Genomic DNA, 19263 nt, shown 5'->3' with positions numbered 1-19263 from the left:
TTTTTTTTTTTTTTGACGCGTCACGCATGCGGCGATGGCGCGACACTGTGCTGGTGCTGCCAGATTTTGTGTTTTCCTCCCGCTTACATATTGCCATTATGACCCGCTTACTGCGTGTTTTAGCCGGTTTTCGCTTCTGAAGGCTCTATAGAAACTCGGCACCCTATTGAACTAAGCACCTGAGAGAACGCCGCCACAGACACCAGAATGAACGCAGTTGACAGTAACGCTCATCAGGCAGTAATACAGCACGCTCACGTCACTTCAAAATATGAACAAGTTCCATGAACTATCGCTCAATGAATGCCTCAGGCACAACACTGGTTACAATCAGGTTAAAACAGAAGCAGGTTTAACTCTGGGCTGGGTGAATGATGATGATGATAACTAGGCAAATAAATCACACAACCAAATAAAAATGAACAACAATAAACTACATCTGTATCAGTAATCTTGATTTAAAAACAGTTACCAAAGACAACATACCGTCAGTCATTTCAATACTTCGCCACTGCTGGTAGAAAAGAGGGAACAGTTATCCATTACGGTGGAAACCACATTAACTATAAATTTAATTATATAATATAGCGCTACAGTAACACACTCTGCACACAAAAAACAGTTCATTAGGGTTAACTCTTATACCAACCGTTATTGGAGCCAACAAATGCGTTTCATTCAAATTGACTGGGGATGTTGGATAGGCACGGATATTAAATAGCTTTAATATACTACCAGTTGCTAACATATTTATTCCGGTCCAGGTTTATCTAAGGCTATTTATTAATTGATTTTTCTCTTCTTCTAACATTACTTCTGGTATAAACATTAGCGCTTGCATATTATGACCGCCTCTAAAAGCTTGGCTTTTATTTGGATAGGCTATTTACTGTTACTACGGGTCACGTGGCCAACATGTTCGTATTTCAATGTTAGATCTGCAAACGAAAAAAATGGGAAAAAAGGAACTTTCAAAAAACCAAAATCGGAACGTTTATTTGCTTTTGAGCCTTTTGTCATTTTGTTTTTGGATGTTCCCCAGAACCAAAAAACGGAGAGAATAGGGCTCTTTTGTTACCGTGGGAGTCTTTGTTTTTGGTTTGAAAGGACAAAACGAACAAACAGGTGGTTTCTCGCTCTTTTGTTTTGGGTTAAATGAAAAAAAAAAAAAAAAAAAAAAACAAACTATCACACGCGTACACGGACCCAAAAGAAAACCAGGAGTTTTTGAAGGGGAAAAATAGTGGATTATTCCACACTGGCAGCGGTCAATCTCTTGACTTCCTAATCCTGATTGAGCAGCATTTCACTTGCTGAAGACAAAATCTAACGCCAGACAGAGCCACGCAACAACCAACAACTGACGTCAAATGTCAAACCTGAAAAGCATCAACCAAGGCTAAAACCTACACAGTACAGCCTCCCGTAAGTTACAAATTCATCACTCCCAGGGTTTATATAATCACACACAGGGAGTGTTAAAAAAGTAACACTTGAAAGCAGTTGTAAAAGTTAATGAGATACTCACTAGTAATTGAGTGGTGATGATTGGTACATTATTGAAGAAAATCTGCTGTTAAACAAACTCCCACCCACTGGAAAAAGACAGGCGAAAACAAGAAAAGAAAAAAAGAGACGAGCAGAAACACAAGAACTAAAATTGACTTCAGCCACAAACTATATAGATAAAATCAACACAATATAGAAGACATTAACATCTCTCAAGATCTCAGCAGAGGATAATTAAAACAACTCCACCAACAGAATCACCAGCTTTATGAACATACTAACAAGACTAATTCTGTATGTTGATGTGTTTCCAGTTTTGTTATCAAGTAAGCTACCATTAGCTACTGCGCCAGTAGTTTTAGCCTAAGTTGAGCTTCCTTTATACCGGGATTTTACTGTTACGGTCTCTGCTGATGTCCATGCGTCCAAAATTAATATAGCCATTGTCTGCAAAAGCATTCTTAAACAAAATATTGGTATTTTTTTATTTATGTTACATTTATCTGTCCAATTATATTTTAGCTCTGAAAATGGCTGTGTATAAAAAATGGTTGTAATTCCTAAGCATATTATTGTTATGTTTTCGCTCTCAACCCTCTTTGACTCAAAGCTTAAACGTCTGCACGTCAATTTTATCTTAATTGTTTTATTTGTAATTCGTTATCGCGGCATAAAGAGCCAAAAATTATGAAAATTGTGTCAGGGTCAAACTATATATGGACCTGGACTGGTATATACATTCACAGTAAAAAATAACAATACTAATATTGATGCTATATTTATATATTGTGTTTGCAATTACTAAACCAGAGATTTGTAAAAAAATCATTTTATAAAGTGGTAAAATAACAATAATAGTAATATATTAATATTAATAATATTTTGTAAAATCAGGAGAAACTGTAAAGCTTCTTGTTGCAAATAGATCACTAACAATTCCTCATTACAGATTTTGGGAAGATGTTTGGTGCAATATTTTTTGTGTTGTGTTTGTGTGAAGTAATATTTCACTCTGAGACATGATTTTCTTGTGTGTGGTAATGAATTACAGTGTCATGCTTTACTCCAAAACACAATGTGGTAGCGTGTTGATAATATTTTTATGGAAAACGTTTACCGCGGATTTCCAGGTTACAGTTTATCTTAGTCCACAGGAAGAGCAGCTTCACACCTGCATTTCCAAGAGAACCTTAGATAGTCAGATCCGCTCTTTCAGGCGGGCGTTTGATGGATTGTAAAACTGATGACCAACCTCCACACGAAGGAGTAGTGAGATTAATATGGAAAACCTGAACAAGAAAACACAGCATTGCACACAGAATCAATTTTTAGATATGTTTTAAATTATTAATTGTAAATGGGGGGGGTGAGAGGGGAATCAAGTGAAAGTGTTGTGACAACCAAACCTCAGTATCTCAAAGTGACAGTGTGAAAATCATCAGTACCATCACGAAATAAGCTTTCACTCAGGAATCATTCAGGTTATTGTTCCTCAGCAGTCAGAATCTCAGGGACGAGGAGGCAGTTTTGAGGATTGTAGAGCTACTGATAAACTTTCATCCAGGATCCTGAGCAGTGAGAGTACAGCCACATCGCCTAGTGAATGAGAACAAAACAAACACAGCCATATTATCTGGTGTTTCTCAGGGTTTTATACTCCGGACTGCATGTTTCGTCCTAATACAACGTAAACGGAATATTTAAAAGGTATTAGTAACACAATATTCACGCGGTTCAAAACAAACTAGGGCGCCGATATATCGAACTTATCGACATATTGCAACTAGCACACTCAATATGATATGCCAAGGGCTGTGCAATATATGAATCATTTTAAATAACAGGGATACTTAAAACGCAAAAAGGTCAAGTTTAGTTCGACGCATATACAACAGAGACTACTGGATCTTAAAAGGAGTTAAGTGCAATAAGTGCAGAAACCACTCTTTGTTTCTCGTCTTGTGCGCTCAGAAACTGAAGCGCAACAGCATTACTCGTCAGTTCTGCATACACACAGAGGAAAGTTTTCAGATGGTCGCCGAACCCCCAAGCTCCGTCTTTTCGCCTCTCTCATGTTTTGAACAGACCACTTACATACACAGAATTATTGTCCATGGTACCGCTCTTGTGATCACATTCGTTAAATGCCGCGTCAGTCAGTTATGTTTTAAATGACTGTAAACAGCATCTGCGCCAGAAATTCGGGTGTATCATTATACTGGATCCGCTGCAGTATTAGGTTTTACAAGGGACAGCACAACCTATAAAATGTGCTGCTGAATATATGTCACTAATGTAATCAAAAACAACAAAGAAAACGCCATAAGCAAGCTCATTATCTAAATTTAATTCATACAGTGACCACTATGCAGTGTTATTTTAAACCTTACTTATTAACTTTCTCTACTTGCCTGGAATTATACTGTTTATTTTATCTATGCTTGTAAATTGTGCATTTCTTGTTTTTTCTTTCTTTCTTTTTCTTTAACATACTGTTCACTTGCCTTTAATCATGTTTAAACTTTATCAGACTATAGGTTTTTGATTGTGGTATATGAAGAAGTCACTTAAAGTGTATATGGAAAGCAAAGTTACCATTATATAAAATTAGTGTCATTCATTTTTAATATTATTATTATTATTATTATTAGTTTCACACTGATGTTAAATTTACATTTCTGATTTGTGACAATAATTTTTATTTAATCCTCAAACACTGCTGGTTCACTTTCCGAAGTTATAGTGAGTGTTTTTTTACAATATTTTTTTTTTTTTTTTAACAAGGTATCACATTTCACATTTTTTTCTTTAATATCGCTTTAGCCCTCGCAAGAAATAGGAAGTAGTATAGTCCTGCGGCACCCGTGTGCAGAGGTTGCTATCGGACAAAGTGAAAATAAAGCTACTATACTAAATATATTAAGAGAAAGGAAACATGCTTTAACTTGACATGTGAAAAGTTAATTGAAACCAAGCTGTTCACAAATCTTTAAGGAAATGTTGGTATTATTGTATTTATTCTCCTAATTGGGAAAGCTGCATTACAAACTTCCAGGTTTTCCAGGATGCTTGGAAATCTTGATTGTTTTTCTCAACAGGTTTTTTGAGTGTACAATTGCCTGCCTGTGTCCTTGAGAAGAATCACTGATACATTCAGTCTACAATATTAAACAGGAAATTCTGCTAGCAAATTCATCTGCATATTGTAACACAATGATTCAGTGAGTGTCAAACTCAGTATCTCTCAGCTGACAGTTGTGAATCTTAGTCCATCATACAGCAGCTGCACTGCTGTATCTTGCACGTGATTTCTACTCAGGTCCAGCTCTCTCCGATGAGAGTTCTGAATGATTGGATGAGCTGAAGTACAGTTCACAGCATTCTCATCAAGACCACAGCCATCCAATCGCCCAAAAACAAGAAGGTTTATTCTGATTATTTGCTGCATGCTTTGGTGTTTCTGCAATAACTTATTTTTTGCCTTCATAATCAGGCAACAAGATATTTAGATAATATTTGGACATGTTTAGTGAGCGACGAATAAAATATTTGGTCAAACAAAAGTCAGTGAAATTAAGCACAGGGCTTTTATGCCGCATCTCCACAGCTGGACGAGTATCTTGTAGTTGAAGGGTGCTGTGAATCTCTTTGGGTGAACTTCATCCAGAAGCTTCTCTGACACACAGCAGTACTGTGATCAGCCCGGTGCACATTGAAGATGAGAGGTCTCTTCCGGGATGAGTTGCATTGAGACTGAGGTATTTCTGTACTCTTCCTCATATAATGAACAACGATCCTTTGAGCTCACAGGCAAACAGTAGAAATAGAATTTTTTTATTTTTTTTTTTTTTTTTTTTTTTTTTTTTTGTTTTTTTTTTTTTTTTTTTTTTTGGTTGACTGAAGCTTCACAGAATCTGATGATCAGGAGTAACTGTTTAGCAACTTGTTTAATGTATATGAGTTGTTTGTCTGTATGCTCTCTGTTGGTGTCTTCAGTGTGTGTGATCAGGCCTTGGAGCAGGTTTTGAACGAGATTTCCAGTGTAATGCCCCATCAGAAACCGCAGGGACAGGTCCAGTGACCTCTCTTACTCTCCATGGCTTTAATCAATCAGCCTCTGCAGTAGCTCCTGCAATGTGCTATTTTCTTGGGCCTTATCAAAGAAAAACTGTCGCTCCTGCGATGTGCTTTTTTCTTCTGGCTTATAAAAGAAAACAACTGGAAGCTCCTGCGTTTTCTTGTTCAGGTAACAGAGGAACACATGCACACTGCAGCAAGATAGAACCTCTTGGAACAATCAGATGCACAAAGGAGAGCACATTCTTGTACATGAAGACCATTTTCTTTTTTAAAGAATCTTCAGCGATCCATCCTGTGAACTCAGTGTCTTTACTCACAATAATACCACATGCTTTAAGATCTTTCTCACAGAATACAATGTTTTTCTTCTTCAGCTGTTCAAATGCTAGCTCGCGAACTTAACAATCATTGTTCTGTTTGATGATCCTACAGTTGATCTGTATATTATCCTCTTCTGATTTAACATCATACTTCTGGCTCTTGAGGTTCATCTGTATCAAGCAGGAAGTGGGGGATGTTACCATTCAGGTGAGTGTTGTGCTGGATGGTCTCTTCTCGTGTTCTTGGATAAAGAATATCTCCTGAAGTACGGTTGGCCGTGATTCCAGCAGGAAAAAGAGGAATGTGGCACCATGATGTAGAGACTATGAGACGCTTCAATATGTGAGATGATTCTGTCGGCAGGACTCATATCTGTGATTCTCTTTCTGAAAGTACCTGGCTATCTTCTGCTGGTCAGTGAATCATCGCACCTCAGTAACACAACCACACTTACTGCAAGGAGGGATCTGATGGCTGCTGCTGGTCGTGAGGTCACCCAGGACCAGAGCTGATGGAAGCAGCTGACCTTTGACCCAGACCTGTAAACAGCAAATCTACAGATGAATCTTTTCCTTCTACCCATGGCTCTTGGTGATGCCTCGTCAGTATTTAAAATTCAAAGCACAGACGACTCTCATCAAGTCCATCAAATATAAACACTTAGAATTGCATTCCTTATATTAATTTGGTTTTCTACCAGGCCCTCCAGTTCAGGATATAAAATTCGGAGCAGAAGATCATGGAGGGCCTGAAAATCTTCATTGGTCATTAAGTTAATCTCTCTGGAATGGAAGCAGGGAACACACACTTTATATCCTGATTGGCTTTGTCCTTTAGCCCATTCCCAGGAGAACTTGTGACACAGAGACAGTTTTTCCAATGCCAGCGACATCCCTTGGGTCACACCAAGAATTTTCTCGCTGTTTTTTCTTAATTAATAATGTAAATATAGCATTGCATTGGACTTGGTTTGCCTTCTGTTGTTTTTTTCTTGTTGAATAGCACCATCAAATTCTTCTGAATCTCATGGTTCCTGATTAACTCTTTAAATCTCCCTCTGTGATGGAAGAGTTCTGTGTAAACCGCCTGAGATGTGCTTCATTTTCTTTCTTGCCCTCAGAAATGCAGTTAAGCTGTCTTCTTCATGTTGGCTTTGTGAGTTTCAAGAATTTTTTCGAATTCAAATCTGCTTTTTAAAAGTAATAAGTTAAATTAAAAGGGAAAAAGCAAAAACAGATTTAAGTTTTTTTGAAAGAACCATGACAAGCTTTTACATTCTCTTGATCTCTTCAGATTCATCAGCATACTTGTAAATAACACTTTGAAATTAACACCAAATTCTTTAAATATACAAAGATCGTTGCAAAAAAGGCTGCTGTCTCTAAGTCCCGGATGATTCTGACCAATCCCAGAGTGTTCAGTGCGCGGCTGCAACGCGTGACCACAGGAGGCGGCGCTGAATCGCAGGTTAGAGAGAGCTCAGCTCATGTGAGAAGATGGAGAGTATGGCAGCTGTTATTCTGGATTCATTCAGAGTTATTTTAAGAACTTGTTGACTTCGGTTATACTGGGTTACAGTGTGTGTACATGTGAAGTAAGTAGTAAGCTGTATATATATTTTTCTGTTATTCTTGTATCGAGGAGTCAATTAGCCCACTAGCACTGCCTGTTATTTTCCTGCTCAATTTCAGTGCATTCACGAGTATTCCTTGTGCTACTCCTTGTTGTGAAGATACTTTATACTGCTGTACATTGTGTGATTAAGTAAAATTAATAGTATTATATATATATATAGTTTCTTTCAACTTAGGACAGCTGTCAATCGCATTCTGTATTTGCAGACAGTTGGGCTCTTGAGCCTTTGGTAGCTTTGGCAAAGTTGCTTTGAAGCAAGTGCATTACTGTTTTACAGTAAATGTTTGAGAAATGCTTAAAACAACCCTTGAGCTAATAGGGCAACTTATGCTTTTGATGACTTGCAGACCAGTTGGATGGAATCAAGTACGCAATTTCAGCCACATACTAATGGGCATCAATATTAAGACGAAAACGAACCCAGTTTAAGATCTAGGCACTTTAGCCATGCAACATTTATTTCAATGATCTCAACATGGTGAAAATCATATTCATACTGCAGTGAATATGGAGTTTCATGTATGGAACATGGAAGCATTTTGTTGATTGTACACCATTGAGAGATTCATATTCTGGTGATTGATATCTCTGTGTGGTCTAAAAAGTATAGAATTCCAAATTTCTATGTGCATTACACAGGTTTAGAAGTTCATTTTCTGTACATATTAGGCAGTACCTTTCTTAGCGTGCTTGTAGTTTCACTGGGATGATTATTCAACAACCTAAACATATATGGGGAAAAACCACCCATCATTTTTGGATAGAATTCCAAGACCAGCACACGTGATTATATATCACTAATCTCCTCTTCTCCACAAACCACACAGATTTCTATAAAGAGAGCGATCTAGCACAACAAGTCAAGTGGTAGTCAAGAGCACAAAACTGAAATCAAACACTGAGCTCCATGATGGTGGCATCATGTTAACCAATAAAACATCAACATTGATCCTCTGTAATTTTCTCAATAACAGTTGGTGTTCTCACTAATGCTCAGGCAATCATTTAATTAGTACTGTAATATCATCTTAACTTTAACTCTTTGAGGACTGGGATTTGATCAAGACAGTGTGTGTTTGGGAAGGCATTACTTGGTCTCCTCCTACAGTGAAATCAGCTGCTGCGTTCATGGATGGAGAAAAAATATGCAGGACCTTTTGACTCTTTGGCTAATGGATACCCACCTCTGTGACAGACGGTCTTACGCAGGGGTGTTCAGACTCGGTTCTGGAGGGCCGCAGCCTTGAGAGTTTAGTTCTAACCCTGCTCCAGCACACCATATCATGCAGTTTTCAAATAAGCCTAAACCATTAGATTAGCTGGATCAGGTGTGTTTCATTAGGGTTATAGTAAACTGTGCGAAGGTGGCCTCATGGGGAAATGGGTTTGACACCCTTGGTCTAGTTTCACACCCACCAAATTAATAACCAACACGCACCCTCCATTTCAACGATGGGCAAATAATATGATCACTCAGTAAGAGAGATATTCGGAATAATCATTATTCGTAGAATAACCTGGGGCCAGCTTGCTAAATTGAGTGAGGTCGTCATTGCGCTCACTGCAGCTGTCTAGAAACTTGTGCTATAGAAGAAACAGTCGCATCCTGAGAGTCGGGAAGCCTAGCGACCACAAAACCACGAGCGCGAGTGTTACCGACCTTCGTCTGCTGTGCTGGTCTCTCAAGTGAATTTGGAGTTCTCGCCTGAAAAATAAGCTTTTTAACACTACAGCGTGAGCATAGAAACAATTTTCATGAAAGACCAGTTCGCCAGATTTCATTGTTGCTATTAAAATGTAGCCTAGCATGGATGATAGCTTTGGAGAATTAGATTTCCTCTTCAGCGACACCGGAGTTGCAAACTTGCATGACTGACCTGGGCTCGCTGAGAGGCATTTCAAAGAAGGCCGCGAGTGAATATGACTTGGTTATGCACAGTCCTGAGTGTTCACTTTAACTCATACATGTCATGTCTCTATGAATTACGCATTTAAATCAAAGCACTCAGGAATATGTCCTTTTTCAAGTTGTAATTATTTGTAAACAGTACAGGGGACAGGGCTCAGGAACCGCTGACAGTGAATGAACAGCTTTCGTGTAATAGAAGTATACTTGTGGTCAGGCGGGCACAACTGTGTGCAGTGGTGTGGGCTGCAGTACGTTGTTTTTGGCTGTCAGAGGAGGTCAGTTCTAGTTAGATCGGTGATACAGGTCCATCACTCATCGCCACATTTCATGCTCTCGGTAGTCAAATATATAAATACAATGCCCCAGCCATTGATCTTGCTCCCTCCCATTACGAACAATGCCCATATGCCGATGAAGGTGTGTTATTCATTGCAACGATTTAGTGACGTGCCCATACTAAGCGAATTGGGGACTGTTAATAGCTATAAAGTGTGAAACTGTGTGGAATATAGTCCAGATTACTACTTTTCGACGTTTGTTGGAATACCACTGAACTAGGACTGTTCACTGCACCTTGTAATTGTATTGCTTCTGTGTGTTTGTTGTCCTCTGCTGCGCTCATGCTGTCTCTGAGATTTTCGTGGCTCTGGTGAAGTAGAGAGAAAGCGGACAGAAGTAAAAAATGTGTGACAAAATATACAAATCATATAAGAAACCTTACATTCCACTTCCTTCTGTTCAGTCACCATAGAAAATGTGGAGTGAGTGAAGAAATGTTCACATAGTACTCCTGTGGTATTTTTATAAGAAGTTTGATTTTTACAATGATTGTATGTTTATTATGGTTGCACCGGTTGTCTCCACGACGTTGACCTTCAATAAGTATATACTCGCGATTGTCGGAAATTATCAAAGATTGTCACGCTTCCTAAACCTTCTCTAGTATCGATACTTGGACAAACGCTGTAATGACTTTCGCGTTCAGTACATATTGCTCAAGTATGATACGTTATGTCACAGACTGTATTGTGGGGGTGAGTGCTCAAAACTCCGCTTCACTGGTGTCTTTCCGTGGTGAATACGCCCTTTCTATGACTTGTTGGCCCTATCACCTGCAGCAATGACAAGCGCTAGAATGCGCTGCCTGTTTTTTTCTTGTCTAGGCACGCGCTTTGTTTGTCAGACAGCTCCATGTGCAAACCGACACCAAAACTCCTTACGCGTGCCCATCATGGCGGGGAGGGGCGGTGGTTTCTCAGAAGTACACGCCCAGTGAAAATAGTGGGAGGGCCGCCGCGACAACGCCGCCCACGGGGATGGGGTCCTAAGTGTGATACTCAGAGTCACGTCCTCTAATTTATGACCCGTCACAACCCCCCCACGTCCAAGTGTGACGTAACGAAGCCCTCACCCATCATACAATACGCTATCTCCTCATGTGATTTTCCCCATCCACGACCTGGCCCCACCCGGCCGTAGGTTGCAAGCATTTAATGGAAGTGTCCTGGGATCGACACTAAAATAATCTTGTCCTCGTTTAAACTAATACAGCGTTTTCTTATGTTTGTAAAGGAGGGCTAGGCTCCCCTGGCACAAACATCCCCTAATAATCTTCATTTCCTCTGTTTAATAACCGGAGCGTGATTTTCGTCAATCATACCAGCTCCTAAACGCTGGTCTGTTGCTTTCAGTAGCTCAATTGTTCAATCCACCCCTTGTAACCCTTACCTTGTTCATTGCTGTACTGACGCCTCCATTCACTTTATTCTTCCCCCCCCCGCTTTTGCCCTACCCAGCTTCCAAAATGGCCCCCTGTTGTCCACCCTCTCCGCAAATCCCTTTACTAGAGGGGCCACGATCGTCGATTTTTTGGCTATTGTAAACGTATGCAAAATTATTGTAAACGTTGGTATTGTATAATTGTCATTTAAATTTTCTAAAGCTTTCCTTCCACTTCCTCCAAAGTGTGCCCCTTTGAATGATCGCCTCCCACAGTTCCCCTCTAGCCGTAGGCGACACCTCCTTCGGCTGCATCCCGGCGCGTCTTTGCCTTGATAGATTCCTCTCCAGGTATAAGTACATGAACATCTGACCTTCCGGCGCTTGTTCATCCCAACTTGATATGAAACATGTCCATGGTCCCTCCCCATACTTAAAGAATGATGAAAAAAGACATCCATTGTTTCATTTGGGTATTTTTTATATTTATTATTTTCAAAATACGAATACATGTACAATTTCCCCACAAAATAAAGAAATAAATAATAATAATAATACTACATACACCACCAGTTTTTGAACAGTAAGATTTTTATTATTTTTTAAAAGTCTCTTCTGCTCACCAAGCCAGCATTTATTTGTATACAAACACAGCAAAAACAGTAATGTGACCATATTTTTACATATTTAAAAGAACTGCTTTCTATTTGAATGTCTTTTAAAACTGCCGTTTATTCCTGTGATCAACAGCTGAAGATTTTCTTCATCATTACTCCAGTCTTCAGTGTAATTAACATAATAATAATTAAATGTTTTTGGAGCATCACAAATCAGCATATTAGAATGAAGGATCATGGTGACTGGGGTAAGTCACCTTTGAAATCACCAGGAATAAATTTCATTTTACATAGAAATATATAAAATTGTTATTTTAAATAGCACAAATTCTATTACAAAAGCAAAATATTATACAAATATTTTAAAATTGGACTGTTTTTTTTGCTGTACTACTTTTCGAATTAAATAAATGCAGGCTTGGTGAGCAAAGATATTTTCTTTAAAAATTAAAAAATCTCACTGTTCAAAAACTTTGAGCGACTATTGGTTGTGTTTAACAAAAAGATATGCTTCCAAATACATTATAAAGTCTGAGCAGCTTGAATGAGCAGCTGAATCAGATAAACAGTTCTTGACATGCAGTACACACACATACATACACAGTCTACCAGAGAGATTCCTTGTCTTTAATATATCCTCCGATCTCCCCTCCAGGTAGTCTTTGATGGCATTCTGTTGATGTTTTAACTGCCATCTGTATGAAAGGCAGGCCCTGTCACCTCCCCACAGAATAACCCACGATGACTCTGTACCATCGCTGACCAATGTCCCCCTTAAGCAAACTCCCCTTTATGTCCTCTTGGCGCTCCTGTTAAAACATACAGAATATACATACGTAGTTGGGGTATATGTGTCCACTAAAAATGATTTACCTCATCATTCTACATAAACATTTTCATGATTATTTTAAACCACAAAAATCAATCAGTATCCTAAAGAATGCTCTCACACATACCTCCATGTTGCACCACTGCTGGCTTATGTGGTCTTCAAGTGACTGGCACCACGTAATTTTCTTTACTGGTGAAACTGCAGCAGGGACCCCTTAAACCCGGGAGAACTGCCCTGCATCAGGCTTGGACTGAAAATGTTGTAGAATTGCTAGTAAAAACATGACAAACAAACATTTGTGATCTTTTCGTTAATATAGCAAGACATCAAAGATAATTTGTGACCATACAAAGAGTTATCCAGCAAGACATTGTGAAATGATGGCGGTTGCCCAACCAAGTTACTGTGCATGGGTACTGTGATCAGCGTTCATCATTAAAGATGTCGTGTGTGTGTGGTGGTGTGTGTGTGTGTTTTGTATGTGGACTGTGACTGTGTGTGTGTGTGTGTGTGGTGGGGCAGGGTAAGTACATATGTGTTGAGAGGGATTGAAGTGTGTGTGTCTGATGGGTGAGATGAGTGTTTATGACTGTGGGTTGGATGGGATATAACAATTTTTTCACATTGATTCATAATTGCTTTTATTGTTGTAAGACATTGTGCCCTTCTATCTATCTATCTAAATCTATCTGTCTCTCTAGCTATCTACAACATGTATGTATGTATAATATGTTTATTTTTGTGGTGTGTGTACGCATGCAATGCCACGAATAACATACCTACAATATATCAGACAGGTGTGGATAGATAGACCCCTCCAACATAAAAACACGCAGTCTCCCCACCCCACCCCCAACACACAAACACACACACACACACCTATATATATATATAGATATATATTATATATATATCTATATATTTATATATATGTGGGTAATGTATCATTTGTTTGCTAGCAATAAAGACGTCCTGTGTGAAGTTGAGAATTAAAAATACTTACTGTTGTTTATGCACATGCACACAATTGACTCACACGTTCTTTACAGTTGTCAACGTTTGGTGAAAGACCAAGAGAATATATTTTTTTAACTTACCGACACGGCAAACAACAGCTTCTTTTTTAGCGGTTGGCAAACAATACAAATTAATCTTCTTATCGATGCTTCTTTCTTATTTCAAAATGAATGATAATGGGACGTATTTAGACATGGGCGTGGCTGTGCCACGTCACACTTGGATGTGGGCCCGGGTTGGATGTCCACCGCAGGCTTGCAGCGAGACGCTCCTCAAAAAAGCTGCAGCTGTCATGATGACCAACACTACAGGGGGATGACGGATGGCTGCATGTGCGAGCACAAGTGATACTGGTGGCAGCGCGGTCCACGACTGGTAGAACAAAAGATGACCCGAGGAGTGAAACATGGAAGTACTTTCAAAGGTTCAGAATCAAGATTAAGTTATACTCTTATGTTTCTTAGGCTAACTGAGATAATGCCTGCTAAATTTATTCTTTTTTTTTTTTTTTTTTTTTAACCTTGAATGTCATTGCTCTAATTTATTTTTTAATATTTTGATATTTCAATATTTTGCTCAAATGTTTTAATATAATCTGCTGTTCATATTGTTCACGGGAGGAGCAACATAATTGTCACGGGGATCGACAGCCTGAGTCCTGGCCGGATGGCCGTATAAACTGGTGCGGTTCTTGTCCAGACCGCGGGTCCGGCAGCTCCACAGTCTCTGGTGTGGCTGGAGTCCCTCAACGCACCCTTCCTGGACCCCACAGGACACCCCTGGTGCATGCAAGGGAAAGAGACCGGCTCTCCCATGGAGAGGCAACGTTTGGGCTTTGTAAACAGCATCGGTGATGAGGCTTCCATTTCCCTTCAGGTGTGGCCCCATCACACGCCCGCCAGCCCTGGATCATCCAGGGCCCTTCCTCTCTCACACACTCGTCCTGTCGGGAGCCTGGTGAAGTGCGGCGATTTAGGATGGGGTGCTGATAATAATTATGGGGGAGGCAGCTGCCCTCGTCACAAGTACATGTTCATTTATTAATGTGTTATATGATTACAGAAATGTTGTCCCGGTTTTTAAAATAAAGCACAGCCAATGATATTTGGAGTGATAGTTTCCCCTTTCCAGAAAAAGTTCGAACAAGTTATCGAAATCTGCAATTCTTGACTTTGTATCGTTATCTAAACATAAATTTTGGTATCGTGACAACACTAATGGTTATCGTTCCTTTTATTTCTTACCTGCTGTGTTCATTGTGTTTTTTCTTTGTTCAGGGTTATATTCCACATTTGTTAATTTCTTTCAACCTGTGTTCACAAGTAAGAAATTATTCCTTTTAAATGATTTTATCTTGTATTACGCTCTCTGGGGCGACAACTTTCTATCCAAAGTAATAAAATGTGTAAACTGCTCAATAAAGATTGAAGATTTAGGACATGACTCTGTTTTGTGTGACAGTTCTTCTTCACACATCCATGCAGACCAGTGTGATGACTGAGAAACAATCATTACTGGAAACTGACGAGGAAGAGAGATCTAATTTCTACAATGAACTTTAATAGGAATGTGTTCAACGATCACTCAGCATTATATTTCAACTGACTGCTAGTAGCAAGGCAAGGCAAGGCAAGTTTATTTATTATACATTATCGTAGCACAATGGTAATTCAAAGTGCTTTACATAAAGAAAGTAAAATAATCAATGAAAGAAAACCAAATAAAATCATCACCAAACAATAAAACAAGGAATTTAAAATGGATGTAAAAAATTGACTTAAGAATTTAAGAACACAGTACCGTGTCCTGCAGTGCTGTAGTTGAAGGTTCACTTGATCGGTGAATGTTGTTTTTCAGTACATACAGGAGCATTTACAGTTCCTCGTCGTCTCAGCATATCACATTAACACTGACTCCAGTGTGAGCACTCCTGCTCTTCTGGTCTGGCGAGTACAAACAGGAGAGATTCATTACATTTCCTAAATGACAACTTTAATCAATCACTCATATTCTCTCTTCTTCATTACCTTCCTCGAGATTCACTTTTTTCTCTTTTTGGATCATCTTGTGTGTCACAAATCCTGCCCTCACCAGATGCCATCGTCCTTCACTGACTACACTGCCTGTTGGACTGGAAGAAAAAGCATTTTAAATCGCTCGAATTTTCAACCAGACACTTTCCAGAAAATAAACACACTCTTTGAAAATTAGTTACATTAAACATGTCTCGATGTGGATGTATTATGGCACGAACATTTTAAATAAACAAATATATTGGTTTTTGTTTTACTAAGAATCATATAAAATAATGATACAATATACAAAGAATCGGGAGAACTTCTCTCAGTCAATGCCCTGCTCATTCAATAATGCTTCAGCTTTAGTTTGTTGTTTCTGGCTGTTTCTCTTTTCATGCAGTGATCCTGCTTCATTAACAGCAGCTGTTCATCAGTGGTCTGAATTCACTCCACTTTAGTGTTCATTTTCTCTGTCGTTGACTACATTAATAGACTTCATGGTACACAGCAAAAATCCCCCGTGTTAATTTAACACTCTGAGTGTGGACGCATATAAACACTGAGGTATGTTAAAAGTAACACTTGAAGCATTGTTGAAGTTGATGAGATTAATGAGGTGTTTGCTTGAGGTGATGATTACACCATTACTGAAGACAACCTGATTTTACCAAGCAGAATCCCCAAAGAAGAAAAGTCACAATTTGTGTGTCACCATTATAAGTGGTCAAGTATTATCTTTAGTTGTACTCTTGACCCTTACAGTGGTTAATTTTGGAGGTTTTGTGTGGCTGTTGTTACCTGAGGTTATAACAGACAGATAAACCAGAGTAAAATGTGATCATGTGGTCTAGGATTATGTTTTGGGCTAATGTCCATGTAGTGACCTGAATGAACTGCTGTTTGGTTTTTCTTTATTGATTTACATCAACTAGGTGAAAAAAAAATGCACGATACATGACAGATGTTTTTTAAAAGTAGCTTCTACATAAATAAAGAGTTCTTTATTTAGACACACAAAAAGACAATCAAGAATCAGCGTGAGCATCACAACAATGGTGACGCACCAAAAAAGCAAGTTATAAGCCAATAAACCTCACCCATTTTTTGCCAGTTTTTTATGTGACTTTTGAAGTATCTAGTTTTGTGATGTTCAGAGTTGATCTGGAAAGACGCTGTGATGAGTTTCAGACTCTCGAATTGAGTTCAATTGTATCACAGGCACATAATGGATTACATTAACACATAATCATCCCATAACCTGATGACTTTTCACTCTCGGGCTTATCTGTCTCTTTATAACTCAGATTACAACAGCCAAACAAAAATTCAATATTCTGAATTCAATGGGCAATCCTCCCAACTAAAGCCAACACTGACCACTATAATGGTGCCACAAACAAATTGTGTTGTGTTCCTCGTTTAAGTGAGTCTGCTTGTTAACATCAGTTTCTTCACTAATGGTCAATCATCACTCAACTCAAAACACCTAATTATCTCATTAACTTTAACAGTGCTATGCAGTGTTAACTTTTAAACACTACTTGTCGTTGTTTTAATGAGTCCACACTCAGAGTGTTAACTTAACACTGGAGTATTTTGCTGTGTAGGACACTGAATTGGTGGAGACATGGGACAAACACATGTCCAGCAATTGTACCTGCTTATTGGGTTTAAAATGAACATATTTTCAGTTGTGAATGTTGTGAACGGGATTAATAACAATGTATTTAACAAAGTATCCCATTCAATTTAATTTTTACTCATTATTATATGAAATCTAATGACACTTATTGGTGTCTTCCTCCATCTACGCTCTAAAACAGTGCGTATCCACAGAGAAGCGGTTTCAATTCATTCATAAGCTATAAAATGGGATAAACAATGTTTTTCAATGATTAAAAAAAAAAGAGCATTTTTTATCAATAATCAACACTTTTTATAATATCTCATATTAAAGTGCAGGTTGTATTTCAATTCCCCACTTTTTGTCAACACCACCAGACATACATTAAACTGTGGTTAAAATCAGGGAATATCAAGGGCAGCTATTACTCTACAGGACCCCCTGCCAACATTTCACATCCTGCAGAGACATCAGTGTCGAGACGTGGCCTGTGGTAAGATTTAGAGTTTAAGAATAGTTTTAAAATCCTTATGTTAATATTTCCTGATTCACAACCATGATATTGTCAACTTCAACACCCATCTTCCCGTTTCTGAGAAAATTATTATACTTTTGTTTAGAACTCATTTTAAATTTCTCCTGGAAACAGGGGTTTTCTGTTAGCATCTCACATCAACAGAGAAAACAAAATGGCCTCTACATGACCTTACCATTTGTTTTGTGAAAGATATGCCCACCATGTATTCCAACATCATCATATGTCCAACACCCTAATATTTTCTTGTCTGCCGGTAGTGAAGAGGGCAACTGACCCTACCACTGAACGGAGTTTACATGCAATGTGAAGTTATCATAGTTGTTTGTTGGTTTTTTCATTTTTTAATTTTAATTAAATATAAAAACCTTGTTAAATTTTTCTAGATAATGTATACATTTACTAAATATACCACAGATATTGATTTTGGTGGATTGATCTTCATCACTTCGCAGAGTTAGGCTTGAGGTGAACATCAATAAAACAAATTCTAGTGGGTTTGCTGTTAATTGCATGTTAATAGAGTTCATCATCTGGTTGACTAACGTCTTGTATTAATATGTTACGAAAGATTTTCTAGTCCATATGTAACATAACGGACAGTCACCACTGATAACTTACTTACTGAAAAATATTTGTAGAAACTTTAAACGTAAACAGTTGCTTTGCATTGATATTATTATCGTAACAATCTCTATCCAAATAAACGTGAATGGTGACTTTAATTGAACTCAATACATAATACATTTTTGTTAGTCTCTGATCATATGTGTTCTGAGCGATTTTTGGATCATTGGTTTAAGTATGTGTTTAAATGTGAATATTAACAGTTTGTTTTTTTTTAATGCCAAACAAGCCCTTTACATACTTAAAGTATTTTTTCTAGAGATGCACTGATCGATGGGCCAGGGATCGGAATTGGCCAATTTTCCTCATGATCAGCCCAGATCGGTGACAGGTCGATCAGTCTCACTTCTTTCCGATTTCGAGCCAATCCATTTTCTTACCAGCGGCACATAGAGCCCTGCACGTGCCTCAAATTTAGGCCCGAGCCTGGCGCTGGCCCGAGACGCTCAGGCCCGAGCCCGGCCCGTGTCCCCCCCCCCCCCCCCCGACAGCTTATCAGAATTAACCCGGGCCCGAGCCCCTTCTCCAAACACAGCTTATAACTACTGTTACAGCTATTAAAATATGTTCAGTTTTTGTATGTAATGGCAACGTGATTATATTTCGTTTAGTGTTTTTTTTTTTTTTTTTTTATTCTTTTTGTGAAAAAAAGTTTGGAGCATTTTTTTTTGTTTGTTCAATATATAGTTTTTTTCTTTTTTCTAAAGTAATGACCTAGCGCCAGCGGCAGACAGTAAAGCTGATCAAATAGTTGTTGATCAATTTTAGCCTTCTTCTCAAATCATCACACGACCTGCCTAAAATAAAATCTATAGATTAA

This window comes from Cyprinus carpio, unplaced genomic scaffold (genome assembly GCF_018340385.1).
Source record: "Cyprinus carpio isolate SPL01 unplaced genomic scaffold, ASM1834038v1 S000000001, whole genome shotgun sequence".
Lineage (NCBI taxonomy): Eukaryota > Metazoa > Chordata > Actinopteri > Cypriniformes > Cyprinidae > Cyprinus > Cyprinus carpio.
Note: the sequence above shows the minus strand (reverse complement) of the source record.